Genomic DNA, 25,907 nt, shown 5'->3' on the forward strand with positions numbered 1-25,907 from the left:
TGTGTAAATAAATACAAACTGTGTGTGTGTACGCGCGCGCAAGCGCGTGTCTAATAACACACCCTTTTATTTCGGTTAGTTTTAAAAATACGCCCGGATGAATATCGTTTAATATAAAATTAGACAAACTGGTGACGTTTTTAAAAATAGATAGGATAAAATGGATAGACCAAGAAGAATATAAACAAAAACTTTAAACACGCGCTAACGCTATTCAACCGTTTACTTATTTTTCACGATGCTCTGTATGACGTAAATTAAAGATTTATTCATATTAATGTGCTAGTGTATAATTTCGTAACCGATTAGACAGCTTTTACGTACATAATACAATACATAAAATAATGCTTTAATGTGAAATTATTTTTAAAAACTTATCGAATTCAGTTACAATTAAATTTCATTATTATTGTTGTTATTATTATTATTATTATTATTTATTTATTTTAATGAAAATATGCTACAAAGTGATTAAATAAAAGGAAGTAAATAATAATTAGGTCTAACTATAATTATAACAACAGAAGATATTTGGTTTACATCAAAGATTTTTAATTAATTTTTTAATATCTGCTTTATCAGTTTGCTTTTTCTTTAGAAAAGTAATCATTTTTTTTAAGTACAATAAATCTTTATTAGGTACGTTGTTAAAAAAAAAAAAAACTATTTAATTTCTGAAGTAGATATATATATATATATGTGTACTATACTAGTTGCGCGTCACATTATAGCCGTTCTGTTTGAGACTCATTTTAAGTCATATTATAAAGTAAGAGATAAAGGCAGTCTTATTTTGTTTCCCAATGTTTTCTATTAATCAGTATAATTCTACTTTCCCGTCTAGATAGCGCTATAGCAGAGCTACAGCTTTAGAAGGAAAAGTATTGCAATCGGTCCAATTTAGGCATATGCGGTTTTACCGGATCTTTACGTTTTGACACCTAAGGAACCCAAAAACCGGATAGAATTTTTCTGGATGTTAATGTTGATATGTACGTGTGAGCAATGTCACGGTCAGTATCTCGAGATTTCGCTTAACGAAGGTCGTCATTTTCTTACAGAAATTTATTATCGATTAAAAAATAAAAATACTAATTAACAAAATTACAGTAATTAGCAAATAACATTTTTTTGCAAAATTGCACTCCCGCTTCAAAAAATGTTCTAAACTACTGCTTTGTTGTGACGTCACAGGTGAGCGGTGGAATTGAATAAACGAATAATATTTAAAGTTTAAAAAAGTAACACGGTCTGGTTGGGGCTCGAACTCGATCGCCCGGTCGACTCGATACCTGTTGCGTTAAGTCTCGCGGCTACACCAGTCTGCCGACCGTACAAGCGAAATTTGTTGTATGTAAGTTGTGAATTTACCTTAGTTTATTTAGTGCTGACCGTCGCCGCTATTAATAACACGCCCGCGTGAATTAAATACGGTATGCGCGCGCGCTTTAGTTAGAGTCATTGAATTAAATGAACGGAAAATATTTTTAAATAAAATAATTTGTGAAAATCGAACAAATTTTTGTCTGAAAAATTTTATAAACACGCTTGTGTAATGATGCGTTGCAATAACGATTGTAGCGTTTCTTCGATAGTCTTGAAAAAAAAAGAACGGTCTAATGATGCCATCGTCATCCAAACGCCGCAAAATTTATCGAGTAAATTTCATGCGAGCAAGCAAATCAGGATCTTTAAATTCCTGAACGGTTTGAATTTTAAAGGAATGATAACTTAAGTCCTTATGTAAGATTTGACGGACGGATGGTTCACCGATATTGATTGCTAACACATTTTTTATCGAAGAACGTTTTTGATTGCATATTATGGCAGTTCGAATTATATCAATGTTTTCTGGAGTTCTAAGGGCTTTTATATACTCCTTTATTTTTTTAATTTAATGCGTACCCGTTTTCCGTAAACTTTTAAACCTATAAGTTAATTTCACGAACAGACTGTACCTATCGTGACGCGGAATACTGGGTTGCGTAATAAACTTCGTAGAGTTGCTGCGGAATCACCGTATTTATGAAACGATTTAACACAAAAAGCACGATGTGCACTTGACCGCTGTTCCATCTTGGTATTAAACGAGTGACTATATAAGAGGTGTATATTAAATAACGAGTGACTATATTAAATAACGAGATTAATACTGCTACAGAAGAACTGTGCACGCGCCAATTTCGTACGACCGACAGTTGAGTAACGTAAAGCCTTCTCTTTGGGATTGTTGCCACTCCAGTTTCTGTAGACATATTAATCTGGCCGTGGTCTTCGTTCGGGTAACATATGTTCTTTTGTTTTGCCGAAAAAATGATAACTATTTTATTATAGCGAAGAATTGTCGTAAAATTTCATATGAAACTTGAAAAAACCGCCACTGAAACTTATCTTTTATTAAAAAAAGGATACGGCAATGAATTTTTATCAAGTGCGCGGGCTTTTGAGTGGTCTAAGCGATTCTATGATGGCTGAGGAGACGTTGAAGATGATGTTCACCAGGTTCACCCTTCCGCATCAAAAACGGATAAAATATTGAAAAAAATTAGAAATCCGATCCGATTTGACCGTCGATTAACTATTCTTGTCGTTATTCAAGGTCCTTGTTCAACTCTCTGAAAAAATAAGAAAAAAATGACCCGAATTGTGGAAGAACAAGTCAAGGGTCCTTCTTCAGGACAACGCACCGGCTCACACTCTATTGTCTGTCGAGACGTTTCTAACCACGTATAACATCCCAGTGTTAGACTAACCGCCTAATTCGCCTGACCTGACACCATCCGACTTTTATCTATTTTGCAATGTCAAATCTGCATTAAAAGGAACAAAATTTCAGACCGTTGAAACTGTAAAAGAAAAAGCGGCACGCGTCATGAATGAGCTCACAGAAGACTTCCAGCACTGTTTGGAACGATGGAAAATTCGCTTGGATCTTTGCAGGGATAGAGGAAGGGTATATATTGAAGGGTATAATGACTAAATATGTTTAAATTTAAAATAAAATATTTACAGTATTAGTCTCGTTATTTAATAACCGCGCCTCGTATCATCAAGTTCAACGCCCTCACCCAAACGTCAAATGAATAACCAAGCTTTTAAATTGTCTTACTCCAATGACTTACACGTAGACAAATTAACTTAACTAAATTAAAAAGCAAAATTAAATTTTGCTTTTACCTCAAAACGACTTTTTTTGTTATGAAACTATGAGACCACCACAACTCAAGAACGTATGCGGAAGGAAACACAACGACTTTAAATAGAAAGAGAATAGTTGAATTGTGGAATCGTTTTAAAAGGCGTTGTGGCATTGTGGAATCGTTTTAAAATAAACAGAAAGTTTGGCGTAAAAAACTTTCGGCTAATACAATTGTAACCAAAATCGTTGCAGTTTTTATGTTTTTCACATCTAGTTTCAAAACAATACGTACACCAGAGTGTGTGGTCTTATACCAAACAATAATCGTTGGAGGTAGGAGCATTTACTAAACTGTATTTACTTATCTATTTTGTTTAGTGTTTCATAGTTGCGGTGCTGTTTAAGAAGTACTGGTAGACGGCTTTAGAAAAAACTGTGAAAAACTTAAATGACTGCAATTTCGGTCAGAGTAAATGTTAAATTTTTTTTTTCAGTGTCTTTTCATCGGTATAAATATATGTGTTCGTATTTTCCCGTTACTTTTTCAGTTAGAATTTCTTTCCATAACATACAATTGTTCTCTAATATATATATATATATATATATATATATCGGTTGTCATTCTTCCTATCAACTGAACATTATATTTTGTTAATTAATTTGTTGATAGGATTTTGATCATGTGTATTGACTCGTTCATGTAGAACTACTGTCACGCAAGATCTCAAAACTAGATTAAAATAAGTAGTTTAAAACTAGATTTTAAATAGTACGCCTACAATTTTTGCATCGTTGAATTCCTCTTATTATTCTAAGAAAGTCTGTATAAATAGTGACAGTTTGAAATACATCATTACAAAGGTGGAACACAAGTAGAACAACAAGAACAAGTAGAAAAAGTTTTCTTATAAAATAAGCTTAAAATCTAACAAAATCGCGAAAGTTTGTGGCGGGTCCTGTATAGAATTACGCAATAGAATTACGCGAGAACCAACCGATCGCTTTTAAATTTTTAGGATACATTTGAGTCATCCCAGGTAAGGTTTTAAGTCATGGATCGAGGCCCTAGCCCCCTTGGGGATGAAGTTGTGAAGTTTTCCTCGTGTAAAGTCTGCGTACTTTGGTTGTTATAGTAACTAATTTTCTGTCTTTTGTAATTTAGTTTCTTTTTCAGGTATTTGTAAAACCGGTATGCTTTAATCGTTATTTATCACTATTATTCTCATAACCATGAGGATAACGAACACGGAGATTCTGGCTAAACGGGAAGGGGGAGGGAAGCCAGCCCTGCATGGGTTCCCAAACAAATGTACTTAAAAAACTCATAATTTTTTTACTTGATATACCACCGCTCTTATTCCGACAAGCTTAAAATAGCTACCAACCCCAACAAAGTTAGTGTTTCAAGGGAGAGCAAAAAAAGCCCTCAAAATGCTAATATATATAGGCGGCACAAAAAAAAAAAACGGCAACTTTTGAAAAATGCAACAAAACATTTATTGACAGGAACCTAACCTTTACAATTTAAAAAAAAAACATATATACTGAATTTCAGCCAGTCTGCATGTGGAAATGGATATGAAGATAAATCAGGAAATATTACTGAGGATGGGCTTATGCCCGAACGCGCTATAATGTAAAGGAAATAAAGGTAAGAATGTTTCTTTAATTTTGTACTTGGCGGATATATATAGGTAAAATTAACGTACAAAGGAATTATGAACTATAAAAAAATTAATTTAAATAAATTTATATATATACATATATATATATAATATAAAATTATCTAAAATACCTAATATCTGCCACACATCTGCAGGACCTTACCTAATAAAATACACATCTGCAGGTGAGATGCCACGAATTTCGTCGTGAATTGCTTGTTTCATTCACCCAGTGTCTTTGACTGACTCTTATAGACCGCACTCTTAAGGTATCCCTTCAAGAAAAAATTACAAACTGACAAATCCGGTGATCTTGGGAGCCAGAGAATGACCGAATCTTGAGATGACACAATTACTGAATAATTCTTGCAGAACTGCCATTGATTGCCTTGCAGTGTATGACGTCGCACCATCTTGTTGAAATCAGGCTTGAAAACCAGGTGTGGAAAATTTTTCAATGCAGGTCTAACAAAAGATTGCAGCATGTGAACATACAGATAGGAAGTGACAATCGTCGTGATCCGCTTCTCATTTTCGAAAAAGTACGGTCTAATTTCACCACGTGACGAAACTGCACATCATACCGTTACCATGCTGCTGTGTAAATGGCGTTCATGAACTTCATCGGGGTTGCTGTCTACCCAGTAACGATATTTCTGCTTTTTCATGCGACCTAATTTATTTACGTAAATGATGTATTTACGAGTACGAGCACTTTTTTCTCGTCCTGTCAGTTTCTATCGCGTGTTTTGATGTAACACGCCCCAAGTTGTAATGCCGTTGCAACTCCCTCCGTGTACCTTCCAAACTATCGTCGGTTTTGGAAAACATTTTTATGGCGAAAGCACGGTGACGATCGTTTCACTGCTCTACGATGAACGAGTGAAAAGGTTGCCTCTGCATAAAACAGTGCTGCCAACTGTACACGGCTGCCACTACGCATTTCAAAAGTTGCCGTTTTTTTTTTTGTGTCGCATTCTTAACTTAAAAGATCGCACTAAAAAGGTAAAAAAGTCGTTCTTTTTAAATTTTGGCTTTTTGAAACGTACTTTAAATAAAGAAAAAACTACTGACTTACTAACATAATTTCAGGTTGATATATAAGAAGTCGAACTCTTCAAAAATGAAAAGAACTATTTGAAGTCGACGTTATTTTTTCTTACCCAGGAATACATTGGGAAAATATACCGTCCCAAGTATAAAATACGAGTGTGTATATATACTCGTGATGAGGCACGGGAACTCCACAACCCCGCGCTGAAAAAGACCGAGTCCCAGCGGGGCTGCTCCTTCCGGGGTGTCCCCATTAGAGACCGAGTCCCGACTTCTGGGGTGAGGCCCAGGAACGACATAGTTGGCCCTGGGTTATACATATATATATGTATGTATAGTGTTTACATAAATATATGTGTTTAGTAGTGGAGATCTGCCGGTTGGAGCACAAACTTTAATGAATTGTGAACTGTGAGTGTCTATCACTGTGTCAGCTGGGTTTGAACTGAACGATTATGAATATCTAAAAACAAATTTCTAGATTTCTTGGAATTCCGAGTTTCAATGGTAAAAATTTATTTTTTAATTTTTTTTTTGAAACCCTGTTGTTTTTTAAATTCCTCCGTAACAAATGAAGAAATCAACTGATTTTTGGTGACTGTAATCTTCACGTCGATAAACCAATTTCTAGATTTTTGAAATTAGATCTTGAAAAGGGATAAAAAAGGCAAAAGATTTTTGAACAACGATTGTAAATTATCCTAATCCCGACCATAATAACGAGATATTCAGTAGATTTGGGCTTGCAAATACCCTTCAGATAAATATTTAAAAACTATTTTCGGATTTTTTTCATTTGAGATCCTTTTAAGGGATGGGAAGGCATACGGTGCTGTGGCTCAACAACCGCAGCCACTGCCATCGTTACTGTATGTAACGACTGCACTTGCCTCCAGTTACTTGACTAATAAACAAAATAAAAAGATTGACCGGTAAGGGAAACGCAAGTAACTATATAGCGCGGGTGAAGGTGCGACGGGGAGCTAGTATATATGTATATATATATATATATATATATATATATATATATATATCTTCCTGATAAAAAATTCAAGAAGTCTATATTTTTATTTTACCTAAGATAATGTTAATCGATGCATATTAAATAATATTTAATTATTTATTACATAATTATGGGTATTCTTATAAAATCCATCAAATTTTCACTCAACTCACCTTGGAGTTACATAAATATGATAGCAGTTGAGTATCAATAGGCAAGAAATATTCAGCCGGATTTGAATATTCAACAGTAGCTTTTATTTTTTTAAAGATGTAAATATTTTCAATAACTTACATTAAAATGAGAATAAGAGGTAATTAAAATACATATTAATTATTTTTCTTTAAAAATATTTTTCTCATAATGTTAAGAAACAGAATAATTGCTTCTACTTTATAAATATTGCTGGTGTAATGCTAGTATTAATAGAACGTCATAATTACAATATATATATATATATATATATATATATATATATATATACACATATAAAAGAACATTTCTGATTGACTGACCGATTAATGAACGCCCAGCAAAAACTACTGAAGATAAATCGATGAAAATTTGTATACATCTTCCTCTTACGGTGTAAGTGCACACCAAGAAGGGATTTTTTTTGAAATTCCGAGTTTAAAGATTTAAAATGGAGTTGCAATGAAATTTATTTATTTTAATTTTTTATTTGTCGGTAATAAATGAAGATAGCAACCTGAGTTTTGGTGTGTGTAATCTTCACGAACATATTTAAAAACTAATGTTCAGAATTTTTGAAATTCCAAGTTTAAAAGGTCGAAACGGATTTTGAATTTTCTTTTGAAACCCGGCTATATTTTTTTTAATTTTTCGTTAACGAACGAAGATATCTTGATATTAATTATTCATGTAAATACCTAAAAACCGATTTCTAAATTTTTCGAAATTCAACCTTGAAAAGGATGAAAAAAGGTGAAAAGAAGTTGAACAATGCTAAACAAGATATTCACTAAAAACCATTTCGGGTGTTTTTGAGTTTCGATTTTTTAAGGAGTGCGATGGAGTACGGCGCAGGGGGTCAACCGACACTGCCACTTGCATGTGCGACGCGACTGGCGGCATCTGCCACCTTCACACCGGTGAAGGACGTGAAAACAGATACGTAATTATAACATAAATTTTCTCCCGTAACTCAAGTATTTGTTGACCGATTTAAAAAAATAAAATGTCATTTGTTCAAAATAAAAATATTTTAGTAAAAAGATACATTTTGATAAAACTAATATTTATGGAAATATAACGGATGAAAAAATAAACATAGCCGCCATTTTGTAATTTTCAAAGGTATTTAAGTCCTGATTTTTTGCTAATTTGAAAACTTTATTACCAAGACGCTTACCGAATATTATTATGATTCGCCTATCCAAACTTAAGATATACAAAATAACAAAATGACGGACATGGGGAGAAAGAAGAAGAAAATGCCATTTTTCCTAAGGATATTTATTGTTATTTATTGTACAAGTAGAATCCAAAAAACTATAGCCAACCCACCATTTTAGAAAGACTTGTGTATATATATACGTGTACCTTATACTTGATATACGTATAAATATTATACTTGAATATATCATGTGGGAATATTTATATATTTTCTCATAAATAAAATTTCTCCTTGAAAATATAATATTTATCCTAAATCAGTATAACAAATTTATTTTTTAGATTTTTCCACACGCTGAAAAGATAGAAAATCAATCGAGTAAATTTTGATTTTCTTCGGTACAAGAAATAGAGAATTTGAAATAAAGAGTGTCTCGATAGCGGTAACAACGATTTTATTTTTTAAACTATTTTACTTACGAAACCGTTCCAAAAAAGAATTAAAAGTTAATTGAAACTCTAAAAAAAAATAATAAAAACATTGCAATTATAACTCCAATGAAGGGCGATTCTTTAATGAATCGTAAATTGCACCTATTTAATTTTCTCATATAAAACGTTCTTGAAAATTGTACTAAAAATCGTCGGGTATAATTAATCTTTATTAACTTTTATAAGGGAGATGTTTGTAAAAACCTTTAATATCGCTTATTATAAACGAATAAATACTGTTCTTCGAAGCGAAGCGGTAGCGTTTCGGCCTTTCATCCGGGAAGTTCCGGGTTGGTATCCCGGTCAAGTATGGAAGTTTTATACGATACAAAATTTCATTTCCATATTCCCCCGCGTGCAAGCTTCTCAAAGATTTTGCGGTGAATTAATTCATCGAACAAAAAAAGTCAGAAAATAATAAGATACATACAAAACTTTCACGACCGTCCTGATAAGCGATGTAATTCCAAATCTGTATTTCATTTTTCACTCCGTAGTTTCATACGATACATTAGTTTTGAAATATAAACTTTTACGACGAAAAACTGAACCGAATTTTAAAGTAAGACGTTTTTATAAACTTATTTCAAAATTTTTCATTACTCTTTAGGATAATCTTCAATAAATCGTGCCGTTCTCACACCGGCATCGGCTGAAATTACCGTTGACGGTTACATTAAGCACCGTTTTGGTCCCTTTGAGCAGGAGCGTAAATTACGTAAGCCGTGTGTTAAGATTTCCGATCTTGACGTGTCTGCGTTTTTTAACACTGGTGGGGTGGAAAGCTCTACCAAAACAGTACATTTCTGATCACCAGTTGCCGGCCGGTAAAAGGCCAACTGCCGGAATACTACCGTAACTAACGATCGTACCGGTCGGGTTACGGTGTAATTATTCGAATAAATACGAGCTTGGAATCGCTTTACCCGTTCTTGAATCCTCCGAGTTTAAAGCCGAAACGGTTGGGTTCGATACCGCATTACTGCTGATGCAAGTCTCATAAACGTTTTGTTACAAAATTCGATTTTACGATTAGTACATTCGTATTGCTTTATTTTCATTTTTTGACGTGCACGTCAAAAAATTGACTTTAAAATCACATCGAAACATAGGATACCGGAAAGAAAAATGCAGCGCAACGAAAAGGTCTATATCGTCCTGACTTAATAACTCCCTAACTATTAGTCTCATGCGGTGTCATTTTATAACTTTTATACTCAGCTCGCCTATATGACTTTGAGTTTGCGTCACTGGTGAGTGTGTTGGCGGGGAGGTGACACAGCGCAAATCGGCCAAAACTGGCGCTCTCGGTCATTTACATTCGGTGTAGCTCACGACTTAGACGTGCTAGCGCGGTTATTCGTGTGTTTGTTGAGATAGATCGATTTAGGTAATAATAAGCATATTTTGGACAATATTTATGCGTAAAAAATTAAAGTAAACGTGTAAAAAAGGATAAAAATTCAATATGACAGCCTCAGCCAGCGCAAAAGCCGGCCGGAAATATAAATTACACATATCGTTGGAAAGGGGAGGTTATGGGCCACGCACAGGTACCCCAATATCCGGTGCCGACCAAGCGAGATTGTTTCGGGAGCGTCGAAAACCCAGTGAACGACGCCGACGGCGCGAGCACCTCTACCGCTGATTATTATGGTTTATCTCTGTTATAAACTGTTACTTATCATATCACAGACCGATGCTGAACAAAATTTTCGTCGAATATTAGTCGAAATAAATATCACGTATCATTTAGTGTCTGCTTTGTATTAAAATTAAATTTAGTACGCAGTCAATGTCTCGTTTTTATTTCCATCCGATACACTAAAAGCGACTCGCTGACATACAGACCGACCAATTTATTTGTAGAGTTGTCCAAATGAAGGAACTAACATTTTCCATCGAAGACTTATCAGTTTGTTAAAAAAAAATTCGATGGTGGCCCTCCCATTTAATTCTACAGATAAGTTGGTCGGTCTGTAGCTGGGGGGAACTTCATCAAAGGTCTGTAACGTTTCACGTTAAACAAACGGCCGTGCTCTCCGATACAGCCCCACCCTATTTTTTCCCCGTTTTTAATTTTATTATTATAGAGTTCTAGGTATTTCCATGAAACACTACAAACAGTTCACCGAGAGACAGATAAGTTACGAATTAGACAAAATAGAACTCAATGGAAGTATTTATCAATCTTTTATTAAGGAAACTAATTTAAAAAAAAAAATCTGATATGGGCACCACATGACTTCCTTGTACGCCTTAAATTACATATACACATTTTTTTAAATGAAAGTACATAAAATTTTATTTCATTAATATTTCTGATATATTATTATTATTATTGTATTATTATTTATTGTAAAAGTTTTTTTTTTAAAATCAGAAGCTAATAATTATGAATAAATCAATATATTTAAACCAAAAAAAAAACAAGGTTAAAAAGAAGAAGATGAAGTCGGATTTGAACCGATGTGCCTTCCCCTTGATCCAGATATTTCATTAATTAAAGTTTTATTTGGCTATAACTCTGGAACCGATGAAACTAAGTACCGCTTATGATAAATCGTTGAAAAGCTCTCAACGATGGCTTATTACTGCAGTTAAGAAAAAATTCAAAATCCAAATTTTTCGGATTTTGGGCTTTTTTGGACGCTTCTGGTTCAGACGATTGCAATCAAGACAGGAGGTGATGTTAAAACATCACATTTAGATGTTAAACATCTAAATGTTAACATTTAGAATATTATTATGAATATTATATTATTATGAATATTATATTATTATTTTAGAATATTATATTATTATGTTAACATTTGTCACAAGATGTTAACATTTAGATGTTAAAACAGTCCTAAATCCAAAATTTCAACATCCTATGGCTAATCGTTTTTGAGTTATGAGAGATACATACGTATGTACAGACGTCACGCCGAAACTAGTCAAAATAGATTCAGGGATAGTCAAAATGGATATTTCCGTTGAAATCTGAAAACCAAAATCATTCGCGATCACAATACATCCTTTGCTTTTTACAAGGAAGTAATAATATTGAAGAAAAAAACGAAAATATATCAAACAATATAAAAATAATAATAGATATTATAAAAAAAAAAAACACAAGTAGAAGAAAACTACACCTTTTATAAAACTAAAAAATAATAAAGATATTTCATCCCATAGATCAATAATAAAAATACAACTGACAGGGATGAAACGCTGGGCTCTTGGGGCAAGGCTTTTGTTTAGCAATCCTGAGGAGCTTGGTTTCACACTTTATATAAAAAAAAAAAAAACTTATAATAAATAAGTTTATTGTAAATAGAAACGATTAGATTGTTTTTAGTTATTTTATGAGTAATTTAAATTACTTCGGAAAAAACTTGCATGTGAAATAAGATAAAATTGAAGATGAAAAAGATTCGCGTAGAAATTATGACGTTTCATACGCGTTAAATTTGGATGTCTAATGATGCATTATGAACGCATGAATACGAAGGTCAACAAATACTGTGACTATTCGCTAAACATATTCCGTTGATTCATTACGTCAGGTACAGGCGTAAGAGTGAAGAATGTGACCTATCATCGGTCGTACAACAAATAACTGAAATACTGAATTTATCATTTATTCAGATAAAAACAATATTTGTGCCGTTTCATTAAAAAATAAATGATTTACGTTCCTAAAATAACAAAGAAATTAGTATAATGAAAAAGAAAATTAGCCAGACCTCTCTCTTTTTTTCTGTTTAGCCTCCGGAACCATCGTAAGGTATTACTTCAGAGGATGAATGAGGACGATATGTATGATTACCAATGACGTGTAAGTCTCGTACAGTCTCATGTCGACTATTCCTGAGATGTATGGTTATTTTTGAAACCCGACTACCAAAGAACACCGATATCCACGATCTAGTATTCAAATCCGTATAAAACTGCCTTTACTAGGATTATCCAGAGCTGGGAGATTAGATCCGCCGCGCTTAACTAATGATCAGTGCCGGCTCTCGCATAGGCATTCTGGAACCGCAACACCCCCTAATTCTACTTGATATTATCGATAAAATTTAATACAACGAGTCCTTTTTTCTTCAATTCTTTCTTTATACTTGTATAACATATAATCCTTAAGCTTAATGTCAGTAGCTATCTCCCGGTTTATGAAAAATACAAAAATCTTTTTATGAAACTGTGCGCTTCACAGTTCCAGCAGCGTGGTGTTTGACTGTTGTGCACATGCGCACATAGGAAGCTGCACGCGAGGCTACGAGGGAGAGCGAGAACTTTCGATCCCGCAGTACCGACCCTGGCGTGCCGGTGGAAGGCAATTTTTTTTTTTATTCCGCGTGTGTCGTGCTTAAAAATCGTGTACCGTATTCTTGAATGCGATAAAGTGTAGAATTAGATTATTATCCTGCTTCCGGCTATTCTATTCGATTAATTTTTTCGGTTCTTTTATTTAACAGAAATCTTTAACCTTTTATACATTTTTATTTCCTTTTACATAATTCTAAAACAAAGGCTAAACATTTTCTGGAGCAGCACCCCACTCATTTTAGCTACGAGCCGGCACTGCTAATGATCATAAATATCATAACCTTGAAGACCGGAACAACTTGAATATTCAATAAGAGAAGTGAAAAATACGATTATATATTGCTAAATAATAAAATTACATTTAAACTAATTTAAAATATTCCGCTGTATTAAGAAATGTTTGAGATTTACCTCATCGCGCTAGCTGAAACAAGTGTTCCAGCTCCCGGGAACCAGAATATCATCCAGTAAAGGTAGAGAAATTTTAAACCGCTCTTAAAGTCCTAATTAGATATATATGTATTTAAAATGCAATCGAAAAGTGTGTGTGATTTGACTCATAACTATTCACTTAGTACATCATTATACTGTATATTTTTGAACATTTATACCTATTTCGTAACGTTCGTATTATGTATTAAGACGTGCTCCTTTTTTTTATATGCAAAATTTTAAAACGGTCCATAGTAACGTAGGGTTAACGTTTATTTTGAAACCATCTAATAGGCAATATTAGACTCACAATGATATAAAATTGAACGTATTTAAAATTTTATCGAAACTGTTTATCTACATGTAAATACATAACAACAAAGTATCCTAACCGACTGATTCACCAACGCACAGCTCAACCACTTACGTACGTGAACCTTGCAGGTATATTGCTTTTATATAATAGGCATTTACAAAAATATCTGATGTGATACGACAAGACTTCCTTGTACGCCTATTAAATTACATATACACATTTTTTTTTTTAAATGAAAGGTACATAACATTTTATTTCATTAATAACTACTGATATTTTTCCATACTACTTTATTATTATAAAATTATTATTTATTGTAAAAATTTTTTTACAGTCATACGTTAATAATTATTAATAAATCAATATATTTAAATTAAAAAAAAAATTAAAAAAAGTAGATGAAGTTTAATTGAACCGATGTGGCTTCCCCTTGTCAGATCCATATATTTCATGAATTAAAATTTCATTTGGCTATAACTGTAAAACTGATGAAAATAAGTACCGCTTGTGATATATTGTTGAAAAGCTCTCAATGAGGGCTTATTACTCCAGTTACGAAAAAGTCAAAAAATGAAATGTTTTGGATTTTGGGCTTTATCAGACACTTTTGGTCCATTCGGTTGCAATTAAAAGGGAAGGTGCACAACTAGATGTTATAGCAGTCCTAAATCCAAAATTTCAACAATCCAGGCTTTTGAGTTATGCGAGATATATACGCACATACGTACGTATGTACAGACGTCACGCCGAAACTAGTCAAAATGGATTCAGGGATGGTAAAATGGATATTTCCGTTGAAATCTGAAATTTTTCGCAATCACAATACTTCCTTTAATTCGTATAAGGAAGTAAAAAGGATTTTGGGGAACTCCATCCGTATGGAGGCGGAAAAGGAGTAAAGCCAATTTTTTAATGAAAATCCTATATTTCAGGAACCGAAAGGATCATAACCATGAAAATCGGTATTTAGACCTTTTTTGAAGACTAATTGACAAGCGTTTCACTTTTTAAAAAAAAATCAATTTGGGGGCGTGTAAGTTTTTCATGAAACTATTTGAAACCGAAGGTGTTGTAGTCGTAAAAATTAAAAATTTGTATTTAGGCTTTTCAAAAAATCGATTTGGGGTGGACAAGGAGTTATCAAATTTTGTGTAAAATTTCTAAACGTCAACAATATGTAAGGAACAGTTATTGTATTCTAGGAGTCAGCTTCGGTCTACGGTGCTAATCGGCCGAGGGAAGTCGTGGTTAATTCCACTATTACCTCTTACGATACTATCACAATATTTTTTTGAGTACAAAGACTTCAGTTTTCCCTGAAGCTGTGTTTTGTTACGACTATCAACAAATCTCATCGGCAAAATCTGAAGGCGGTGGAAATTAAGTTACCGGAAAATCGCTTCTCTCACGGACAGTTTTACATTTACTGTTCTAGGTTGAGCTCACTTAACTGTCAGCTCATTCTCGGACTTGAAGGGAAAACCGTTAACGTAGTCTAAAAAAAATGCTAAAATACATTTTTTGCAGTGTTTTATAGTCGCTTAAAAAACACATCGTCCACAAATGTTAAAAATCGCTTTCAACAAAGTCTGAATCGTACCGACTTTCCAAGGATAAAACCAGGTAATAGAAACAATTTGACGTGACAAAAATTCTTGTCAAAAACTAATTTGCCAAATGCACATTACAACATTAAGTTATGGTACAATTGTAACACAAATATAATTTTTCTTTGGAAAATTTATTCTAGGTACAAATCAAAAACTAATGCGCGCGAAGCCGCTGGCAATTGCTATATTATAAAATAATAAATAAATAATGTATTATTAAAATATAAGCTACGATATTAAAATTATATTATAAAATTTGCGCCTTTATATTTTTTAAAATTATTTCGAGTCGTTTTCAGTTTTGATTACTTGTTTTCATATTTTCTTAATCGGTTATTGTTTTTTAAAATTATTTACAGTAATTGTTTAGATACATAAAAGAATTTCAATGTGCATTCAACTGTTTATCGTATTTCCATTACGTCATTTTTGTAATATTATATCTTTATTTACTAACTACACTATTACTTTTTTATTTTAAGGTCGTACAAACTAAACCGGATGAGTTAACTCACAGTATTAGGTGTTCAGATGCGTCTACCGAGAAACACACGAATCCGAATCGGTAGAGTAAAAATTTGTTCAACAAAATCACTGAATATTTGATCGAAGATACAACGACGTGTTCGTATAGGCAGAATTTCAGCGCTTGAATTTCAATTATAATTATAATTTTGTAGTTTTCGGCAAAGGTGTTAATACGCAGACAATTTACAGGTTATAATGGCCCAAAGTGTACCGAGAAACTACACGCAGAACTTCAAATATTATTTTGCCTTTCTTATGTAGCGGCTTCTAATACGCGAAACGATAAAAAATCGCCGCGATTTAAAGATATCTCTGGCCTTCCGAAATTAACAAGCGACTAGTGCCGGTAAGTATTCTTTTTAATTACGTGATTTTCAATTAAAAATTTATTTTAAATGTAACTGTACAGACCAGACAATATAAAATATACAACACTAGTATTCAAACAGAATTGATATGGACCTAACCGCTAAAATTTAATAATAGGCAACGAAAGAATTTTCAGTTCGTTGTCGAAAATATTTTTATATTTATATTAACGTGCCCTCCAGGCGGGTCCAGTGGTTAGCTCGTCGTCGCAAATCGGTTGTTTAAAAACTGATTTTCGAAGTCGAAATTTCTGAGGTTCAAATCCTCGTAAATGTTAGTCGCTGAATTTGAAAAGTAGACAGCGGATACCGTGTGCTTTGGTGGTTAGGGTTAACTTAACCATACATCTCAGGAACGGTCGACCTGAGTCTGTACAAGACTACATCTCATTTACATGTCATACAGATCATCCTCATCTCATTGGGCTGTCGGGGAGGGTTCCTTAATGTTCACCAGTTGATCAGATTGCAACGTATACGTAAGAAAAAAAAATATTAACCTAATTGCCGATCGTCATGACGGTCAAAAACCTAAAAAAAGGAAAAAATCGGCAAAGGATTGTATAACTTTCCCGGCTTTTTCCTCGATAGATTTTTATTTCAAATACATCATAGGGTTTTGAAATATTAACGATTTAATTATGGAATATTGAATGTACAACTGCGAAAATGTTTAATAAAATAAAATAAAAAAATGAATCAATTCGATTCGCTTGATCAAATGACGTATTTCCCTCAAAAATTCTGCAAAATTAAAAGTAAAATTGAGAAAAAAATTTAAAATTCCAGTAAAAAATGTTTAAGTCCCAGTTGACATCCTCAAAAAATGATGTTTAATTTTTATCATCAAAATTATATTGTATTTAAAGTAAAATTACAAAAATTTAAATAAACATTTATAGTAAAACGATTAGAATTCCATTTCAGCTCTTTACTTGACAGCTTCCTCATATAAGATCTTTAATAACAGAACAATCTGAAAAACAGATAGCGTCAACAATTATAACAAATTTAAAAATTTGTCTTAATACGGATCCCAGGGAAATCTTTTATTTAAAAAAAAATTCTCTGGAATAATCTAAGATAAAGTTGGATTTAAAATTTTGAAATACAGTTCTTTTTTACTTCGTTGTACGAAGTAAAGAAAGTATTGTTATCACGAAAAATTTCGGTTTTCAGATTTCAACGGAAATATTAATTTTGACCATCCCTGAATCCATTTTGATTAGTTTCGGCGTGACGTATGTACGTATCTCGCTTAACTCAAAAACGGTTAGTCGTAGAATGTTGGAATTTTTGATTTAAGACTGTTGTAACATCTAGTTATGCACCTCCCCTTTTGATTGCAATCGACTGGACCAAAAGTATCCAAAAAAAGCCTAAAATCCAAAAATTTCGATTTCTGACTTTTTCTTAACCGCAGTAATAAGCCCTCATTGACAGTTTTTCAACGATATATCATAAGCGGTACTTATTTTCATAGGTCCTAGAGTTAGAACCAAATAAAAATTTAATTAATGAAATATTTGGATTTTACAAGAGGAAGAGACATCGGTTCAAATCCGGCTTCATTTCCTTTTTTTATCTTTTTTTTCATTTAAATATATTGATTTATTAATAATTATTAACCTCCGATTGAAAAAAAATGAAAAAATCAAAATTTATTAGTGAAATAACATTTTATGTACTTTTCATTTTACTTTAAAACATTTTTACAGAAATTTATAATTATAAATAAATTAATATATTTAAATTAAAAAAAATATATGTATATGAAGTCGGATTGAACCCGATGTGTGCTTAGTTACGGATCCGACACGTTCTCACTTACACCACATATCTACTTGAGCGACGTGAAACAAAATTATTATATAAAGTGATGATACGGACACCACAAAAAATGTGATGCCACGTGGTGCCCACCTCAATCCAATCGTGCAACTGTCCACTTTATTAAAGAATTGGAGGATCGTTTCTCATTTTCATATGAAATACGTTTAAATGAATTGCAGCAAAAAATATGTACATATACTTTAATAGGCGTACAAGGAAATCATGTGGTGTCCACTTCAGATTTTTTATATTTATATTTCAAGTACAACCTCCTTGTTTTTTAGGGCTTAAAACTTTATTTATCTTAGTAATTATTTACTTAAAAAAATATGGGTATTACGATACCCATATCACGCCTCTATTGTCCAATGGAGTCGAAAATCAGGCGAACGCTTGGATCTAAACGTTTGTGTCAAAATTTCAACATTTTGGTCACACGGTTTTTCTATATATCTGAGACAAGAACTGATGAGAGATAATATTGAACATCCTTGTCACAAAATCCGATCGACGCAAAACTTTCGAATTTTAAATAACTTAATAATCACTTTCGTCGTAATAAAGCTCAATTTTCTACGTTTAATAAACAAAAATTTGAAAACGGTGAAAATTACTCCTATCTTTTGTTTTAAAATTTTGCCCAAAATTTAATACCGTCAATACTTCATATAAAGAAATTTGTTTGTCGATAAGTTATGTTTTGCCGTTCGAAGTATATTAATAGAATTACAATCAAGATATGTACGTACATTTTCGGGAAATTTCTTAACTTATTTTTGTTTTTTGGACTAAAGGATCTTGAAAGAACGAAATTTTTAAAAACCACGATACCAAAAATTTGTTCGCTCGCTACACTTTACATTTATACCTATGCCGCTGTAACAGTAATAGAGTTGTAGACGGTAAAGTAAAAATAAATAAATCAATATAATATTGTTAACGATAAAGTAAAATGAAACAACAGACCGGTTTTTATATTCACGTAACAGAGTAGATATTAGCTTATTATTTTATGATTCCTTGACTATCTATTAATAGACACATTTTACTGTAAATAAATATAAAATTATCTACTAAAGTTATATCTTTATGTCAGTGACTGAATGCTAGCTCACGCACTCACCCATAATGCAGAGCTTAATGTGTGCCAAAAAATAATATAATCATGTGATCGGCTCTGCACGCCACGTTTTTCACGTGTGTTGAAATTTAAAAAAAATAATATTATTGCAATAATAATATTATCTAATGTTAAACGGAAGCTATTGGGTTCGCCTTTTACGAAATATGACGGGTGTAAATATAGTAAACATTTCTATCATAAGTTTGAGATTACACCGTATTAAACAAGAAATCTAGAGTGGTTCTGTATGTTAAAAAAAATAAAAATGTATTTTCTTAATTATCCAACAATTAATAATTATTTTATCATTTTTTCTTCCCAATTTTGAAGTTTTTGGTTGAAACGTTTAGCGGTCGTCATATCAATCTTCAATCTTTCATCGGTGGGAAAAATAAACTTAACTAGTTAAAAAGTGAAAAAAATCTATGAAATACACTTTCATCAAATTATTATTTATTTGTATTGGTGATCGTATTTGTGTTGGCTTTAAAACCAACTTCGTTTTTCGATATGAATTTAAAAAAGAATATATAAAACAAGGGATAAATATAAAATATAAATATTATATTATGTAATATATAATATTGTAAATATTGTATATATTTTTAAATATAATATATAAAACAAGTGACACAATTTTTTTTTTTTTTTTTTTTGTCTTCAGTCATTTGACTAGTCTGATACAGCTCTCCAAGATTCCCTATCTAGTGCTAGTCGTTTCATTTCAGTATACCCTCTACATCCTACATCCCCAACAATTTGTTTTACATACTCCAAACGTGGCCTGCCTACACAATTTTTCCCTTCTACCTGTCCTTCCAATATTAAAGCGACTATTCCAAGATGCCTTAGTATGTGGCCTATAAGTCTGTCTCTTCTTTTAACTATATTTTTCCAAATGCTACTTTCTTCATCTATTTGCCGCAATACCTCTTCATTTGTCACTTTATCCACCCATCTGATTTTTAACATTCTCCTATAGCACCGCATTTCAAAAGCTTCTAATCTTTTCTTCTCAGATACTCCGATTGTCCAAGTTTCACTTCCATATAAAGCGACACTCCAAACATACACTTTCAAAAATCTTTTCCTGACATTTAAATTCATTTTTGATGTAAACAAATTATATTTCTTGCTGAAGGCTCGTTTCGCTTGTGCTATTCGGCATTTTATATCGCTCCTGCTTCGTCCATCTTTAGTAATTTTACTTCCCAAATAACAAAATTCTTCTACCTCCATAATCTTTTCTCCTCCTATTTTCACATTCAGCGGTCCATCTTTGTTATTTCTACTACATTTCATTACTTTTGTTTTGTTCTTGTTTATTTTCATGCGATAGTTTTTGCGTAGGACTTCATCTATGCCGTTCATTGTTTCTTCTAAATCCTTTTTACTCTCGGCTAGAATTACTATATCATCAGCAAATCGTAGCATCTTTATCTTTTCACCTTGTACTGTTACTCCGAATCTAAATTGTTCTTTAACATCATTAACTGCTAATTCCATGTAAAGATTAAAAAGTAACGGCGATAGGGAGCATCCTTGTCGGACTCCCTTTCTTATTACAGCTTCTTTCTTATGTTCTTCAATTGTTATTGTTGCTGTTTGGTTCCTGTACATGTTAGCAATTGTTCTTCTATCTCTGTATTTGAACCCTAATTTTTTTAAAATGCTGAACATTTTATTCCAGTCTACGTTATCGAAAGCCTTTTCTAGGTCTATAAACGCCAAGTATGTTGGTTTGTTTTTCTTTAATCTTCCTTCTACTATTAATCTGAGGCCTAAAATTGCTTCCCTTGTCCCTATACTTTTCCTGAAACCAAATTGGTCTTCTCCTAACACTTCTTCCACTCTCCTCTCAATTCTTCTGTATAAAATTCTAGTTAAGATTTTTGATGCATGACTAGTTAAACTAATTGTTCTGTATTCTTCACATTGTGACACAATTAAAAACTTTAAAATACAACGAAGACGATTTGAAGAAACATATCTACTGCTGCGCCGCCTGGCGGCTTATAGCCGTAAAACTAATCTAAGAACCTGCTCTGAGGTGATATCTATGTAATGCAAAAAACCGCATCAAAATCGATTCAGTAGTTTTTTAGGAAAATGGTAACAGACATACATACACATACACATATATATATATATATATATATATATACACTCACACACACGCACACACACACACAACCTCTTACCCCAAACACATATACCATCTCCATTCTGTCGTGGGTAAAATATCTATTTTAAAACATCTATCTACATCAATGGATCTAAATATCTTTACAAGAACATTTTAGCTGTTGAATAAATTATGTTTTAACAAGTTTTTAATAGACATATTCCTATTATTCTGTTTTAAAACTGTCTTCGTTTTGATGTAAAAAAAAAAAAAAAATATTTCAAAAAAACAAGAAATAGTGAAACTTTCATCATGAAACTTTTTTTAAAGTATTGAATACAAACATGATTATTTTCCTTACAAGCCTGGCATGAGATGTCTATTATTCTTGACTGACATTTTCATGATGATGTATATTTCTCGGGTTAGGTTGTCTACAGACGTCTGTTAACAACAGAAAAGATACAGACAGAAGCATTGTTTCTTAAAATTTCAGGTGTAAGCCACATTTTCTGTTATAATTAATATATTTAAATTAATGAAATCGTTTTTTTTTTTACTTTTAACTTTTAGATTGCATTAAAAAAAGAAATTCAAGAAAAAATTAAATTAAACGTGTAAATTTGAAATGATTTTTCTAGTAATGGTTATTTTAATTTGACCGGGTGATCCCCTTCCTGATAAGAGTAGAAATTCTGATGAACGCTTAATAATGCAACCTATTCACAAATAATCTCACACTACATGATAATAAAAATATAGATTGACTTATAAACTAAAATAAATTAGAATATATAATTTCTTTTTATATTCTATAAATAGACATTAATTTTTATTTTAATTATACATTTTTTTCATAAATACAGTAATGATAATATCAAATTATTTTTTTATAAGTAATACGATGATATAGAGTATGTCAGTGAAGTGGTAAAATTTAAAACTCCTGTATATTCTATTTTTCCTAATGTATGTGTTTCAATCTGTTCGGCTAGTGAACAATTAGCGGTCTCCTTCCCAACGGCCCAATAAGATGAGGATGATATTTATGAAATGAGGTGTAGTCTTGTGCAGACTCAGGCTGACCATCCCTAAGACATATTGGTAATTGAAACCCGACTACAAAAGTACACCGGTATCCAATGTGTAGTATTCAAATCCATATAAAAGCGACTAACTTTATTAGGATCTGAACCTGAGAACTCTCGAGTTTGAAATTAGCTAACTTACGGCAACAAGTTTAGCATTAGATCAACCCGGTGGGAAAATTATAATGTCAAATAATAAATTACAAAATGTACGCAAAGGAATACAAAAAAAAACCTTATAATGATTAAATAATACTTTCAATTCTTACCTTTTAGTGATTTTTAAAAATCTGTTTTTGTTGTGAAGTGTCAAAATTTGAAGAAAAAATCAGAAGATATTTTTTTCTTATTGATTACCATACTTTCTTTTACACCAAGTGACCGACTTAAAACCAAACCAAGCCAACTCGAACTGCAGTTATTTGAGTATTACCTTTAATGCTGCTACTACTATCATCACTATAGGTTCTGTATGTTACTACATACAGTATAGTATACTTCAATGCTATACTCCCATCTACTATACTTCAATGCAGTAGTTTTGTTCATCAATCGAAGAAAAGGTTGCTATAGTGGAACCTTATGTGCATTCTAGATCCTTTCAAGAAATGGATCAAACATTCGCAGAAAAATTTCCATATATCATTATCTCACCAAAGAGTAGCATAAACGATTGAGTTAAAAAAATGGGGTACAACAGGATTGATTTCAAATCCAAAACAAAATAAACGATCTTCCATTTTAACTCCAGAGACCATACTCCCATCTACTATACTTCAATGCAGTAGTTTTGTTCATCAATCGAAGAAAAGGTTGCTATAGTGGAACCTTATGAGCATTCTAGATCCTTTCAAGAAATGGATCAAACATTCGCAGAAAAATTTCCATATATCATTATCTCACCAAAGAGTAGCATAAACGATTGAGTTAAAAAAATGGGGTACAACAGGATTGATTTCAAATCCAAAACAAAATAAACGATCTTCCATTTTAACTCCAGAGACCATACTCCCATCTACTATACTTCAATGCAGTAGTTTTGTTCATCAATCGAAGAAAAGGTTGCTATAGTGGAACCTTATGAGCATTCTAGATCCTTTCAAGAAATGGATCAAACATTCGCAGAAAAATTTCCATATATCATTATCTCACCAAAGAGTAGCATAAACGATTGAGTTAAAAAAATGGGGTACAACAGGATTGATTTCAAATCCAAAACAAAATAAACGATCTTCCATTTTAACTCCAGAGACCATACTCCCATCTACTATACTTCAATGCAGTAGTTTTGTTCATCAATCGAAGAAAAGGTTGCTATAGTGGAACCTTATGAGCATTCTAGATCCTTTCAAGAAATGGATCAAACATTCGCAGAAAAATTTCCATATATCATTATCTCACCAAAGAGTAGCATAAACGATTGAGTTAAAAAAATGGGGTACAACAGGATTGATTTCAAATCCAAAACAAAATAAACGATCTTCCATTTTAACTCCAGAGACCATACTCCCATCTACTATACTTCAATGCAGTAGTTTTGTTCATCAATCGAAGAAAAGGTTGCTATAGTGGAACCTTATGAGCATTCTAGATCCTTTCAAGAAATGGATCAAACATTCGCAGAAAAATTTCCATATATCATTATCTCACCAAAGAGTAGCATAAACGATTGAGTTAAAAAAATGGGGTACAACAGGATTGATTTCAAATCCAAAACAAAATAAACGATCTTCCATTTTAACTCCAGAGACCATACTCCCATCTACTATACTTCAATGCAGTAGTTTTGTTCATCAATCGAAGAAAAGGTTGCTATAGTGGAACCTTATGAGCATTCTAGATCCTTTCAAGAAATGGATCAAACATTCGCAGAAAAATTTCCATATATCATTATCTCACCAAAGAGTAGCATAAACGATTGAGTTAAAAAAATGGGGTACAACAGGATTGATTTCAAATCCAAAACAAAATAAACGATCTTCCATTTTAACTCCAGAGACCATACTCCCATCTACTATACTTCAATGCAGTAGTTTTGTTCATCAATCGAAGAAAAGGTTGCTATAGTGGAACCTTATGAGCATTCTAGATCCTTTCAAGAAATGGATCAAACATTCGCAGAAAAATTTCCATATATCATTATCTCACCAAAGAGTAGCATAAACGATTGAGTTAAAAAAATGGGGTACAACAGGATTGATTTCAAATCCAAAACAAAATAAACGATCTTCCATTTTAACTCCAGAGACCATAATTTGTTTATGGAGGACTCTACGGTTTCATTTATTTGGGCACATTAATTCGCACAACCGTAGGTATAAGATGACTGAAAATCCTCACCGCATGTTTGGGCACACATTTCATGATGAGAAAATCGGTGTATATGTTATGGTTTCCGGTAATAGTACAGCGGTACCAATATTTTTTTAGTCGGATTATCAATAGAATTATACTGTACAATTTTATGCTCGGTTAACAGATTGTGGAAAAGAGTAGGGCTTCTTCCAATAAAACAGAGCAGCATATCTTTTGATATCACACATTAAATGATTCACTAGCACGCATTCAAGTAGTTTTTACAGAAAAACGAACTGTCAACAGAGGGCGATGGCCTCAGTGTTCTAGAAATTTTTTTAGTTGCAATTTTCTACTTCGAGTTATTTGAGGGATAGAGTTTATGAATCAAATCCTTACACTAGCAAACATTCAACAAGAAATCGTTAGCATCGACAACATTTTGCATCAGGTAACTCTAATGTAATAACTTGAGCAGAAAAGTACATTGTTGTACAGGGCCCTTACTTCGGATAGTTTTTATAAAAATATGGAATATGGAATATATGTGTGGTCGGGAAACACCGCCTTATATACCGCACAGCCAACCTCCCCACCGCTGCAGAGCCACGAACTGGTCACTTGTTCGGATCTGGATTCCGTTCCGGAACCAGACCCAGCCTCACACCGAACGCCGAACAGCAAGTCTGAATGTATCGGAGGTTCTGGAGCAATGTAAATACAAAAATTAATTTAATTTAGGTTTTTTTATTTCATTCAAAAAGTGTTATATGTCGCAATTATGTTTAGTGGTTCAATTTTAAGTTTCTCACTCTGGTGGTAAGACATGCACACACACACACACACACACACACACACACACACACACACACACACACACACACACACACACACACACACACACACACACACACACACACACACAGAGAGAGAGAGAGAGAGAGAGAGAGAGAGAAAGAGAGAGAGAAAGAGAGAGAGAGAGAGAGAGAGAGAGAGAGAGAGAGAGAGAGAGAGAGAGAGAGAGAGAGAGAGAGAGAGAGAGAGAGAGAGAGAGAGTGAGAGAGTTTGAACTAACATCCTCTTTTTTATGATGGCAGTTAAAAATAAAAAAATAAACATTAGGAGCAGCAAGTACATATGTTCCAAATAAAGATATTACACAAAT

General features: G+C 32.7%; 1 protein-coding gene across 3 annotated transcripts in view; it reads left to right on the top strand.

Moving 5' to 3' along the window:
* The window catches only part of Gbs-76A (Glycogen binding subunit 76A), a 143,341-nt gene that overhangs the window by 34,377 nt on the left and 83,057 nt on the right, over nt 1-25,907 (top strand). Inside the window, exon 2 of one of the 3 annotated variants that reach the window (XM_075369041.1) lies at nt 15,865-16,256. The exons of the other annotated variants lie outside the window; for them this stretch is intronic. The gene's annotated coding sequence lies outside the window, so the exon portion shown is untranslated. The remainder of the gene's footprint in view (nt 1-15,864; nt 16,257-25,907) is intronic. 3 annotated transcript variants of the gene reach the window in all.

This window comes from Lycorma delicatula, chromosome 6 (genome assembly GCF_047948215.1).
Source record: "Lycorma delicatula isolate Av1 chromosome 6, ASM4794821v1, whole genome shotgun sequence".
NCBI lineage: Eukaryota > Metazoa > Arthropoda > Insecta > Hemiptera > Fulgoridae > Lycorma > Lycorma delicatula.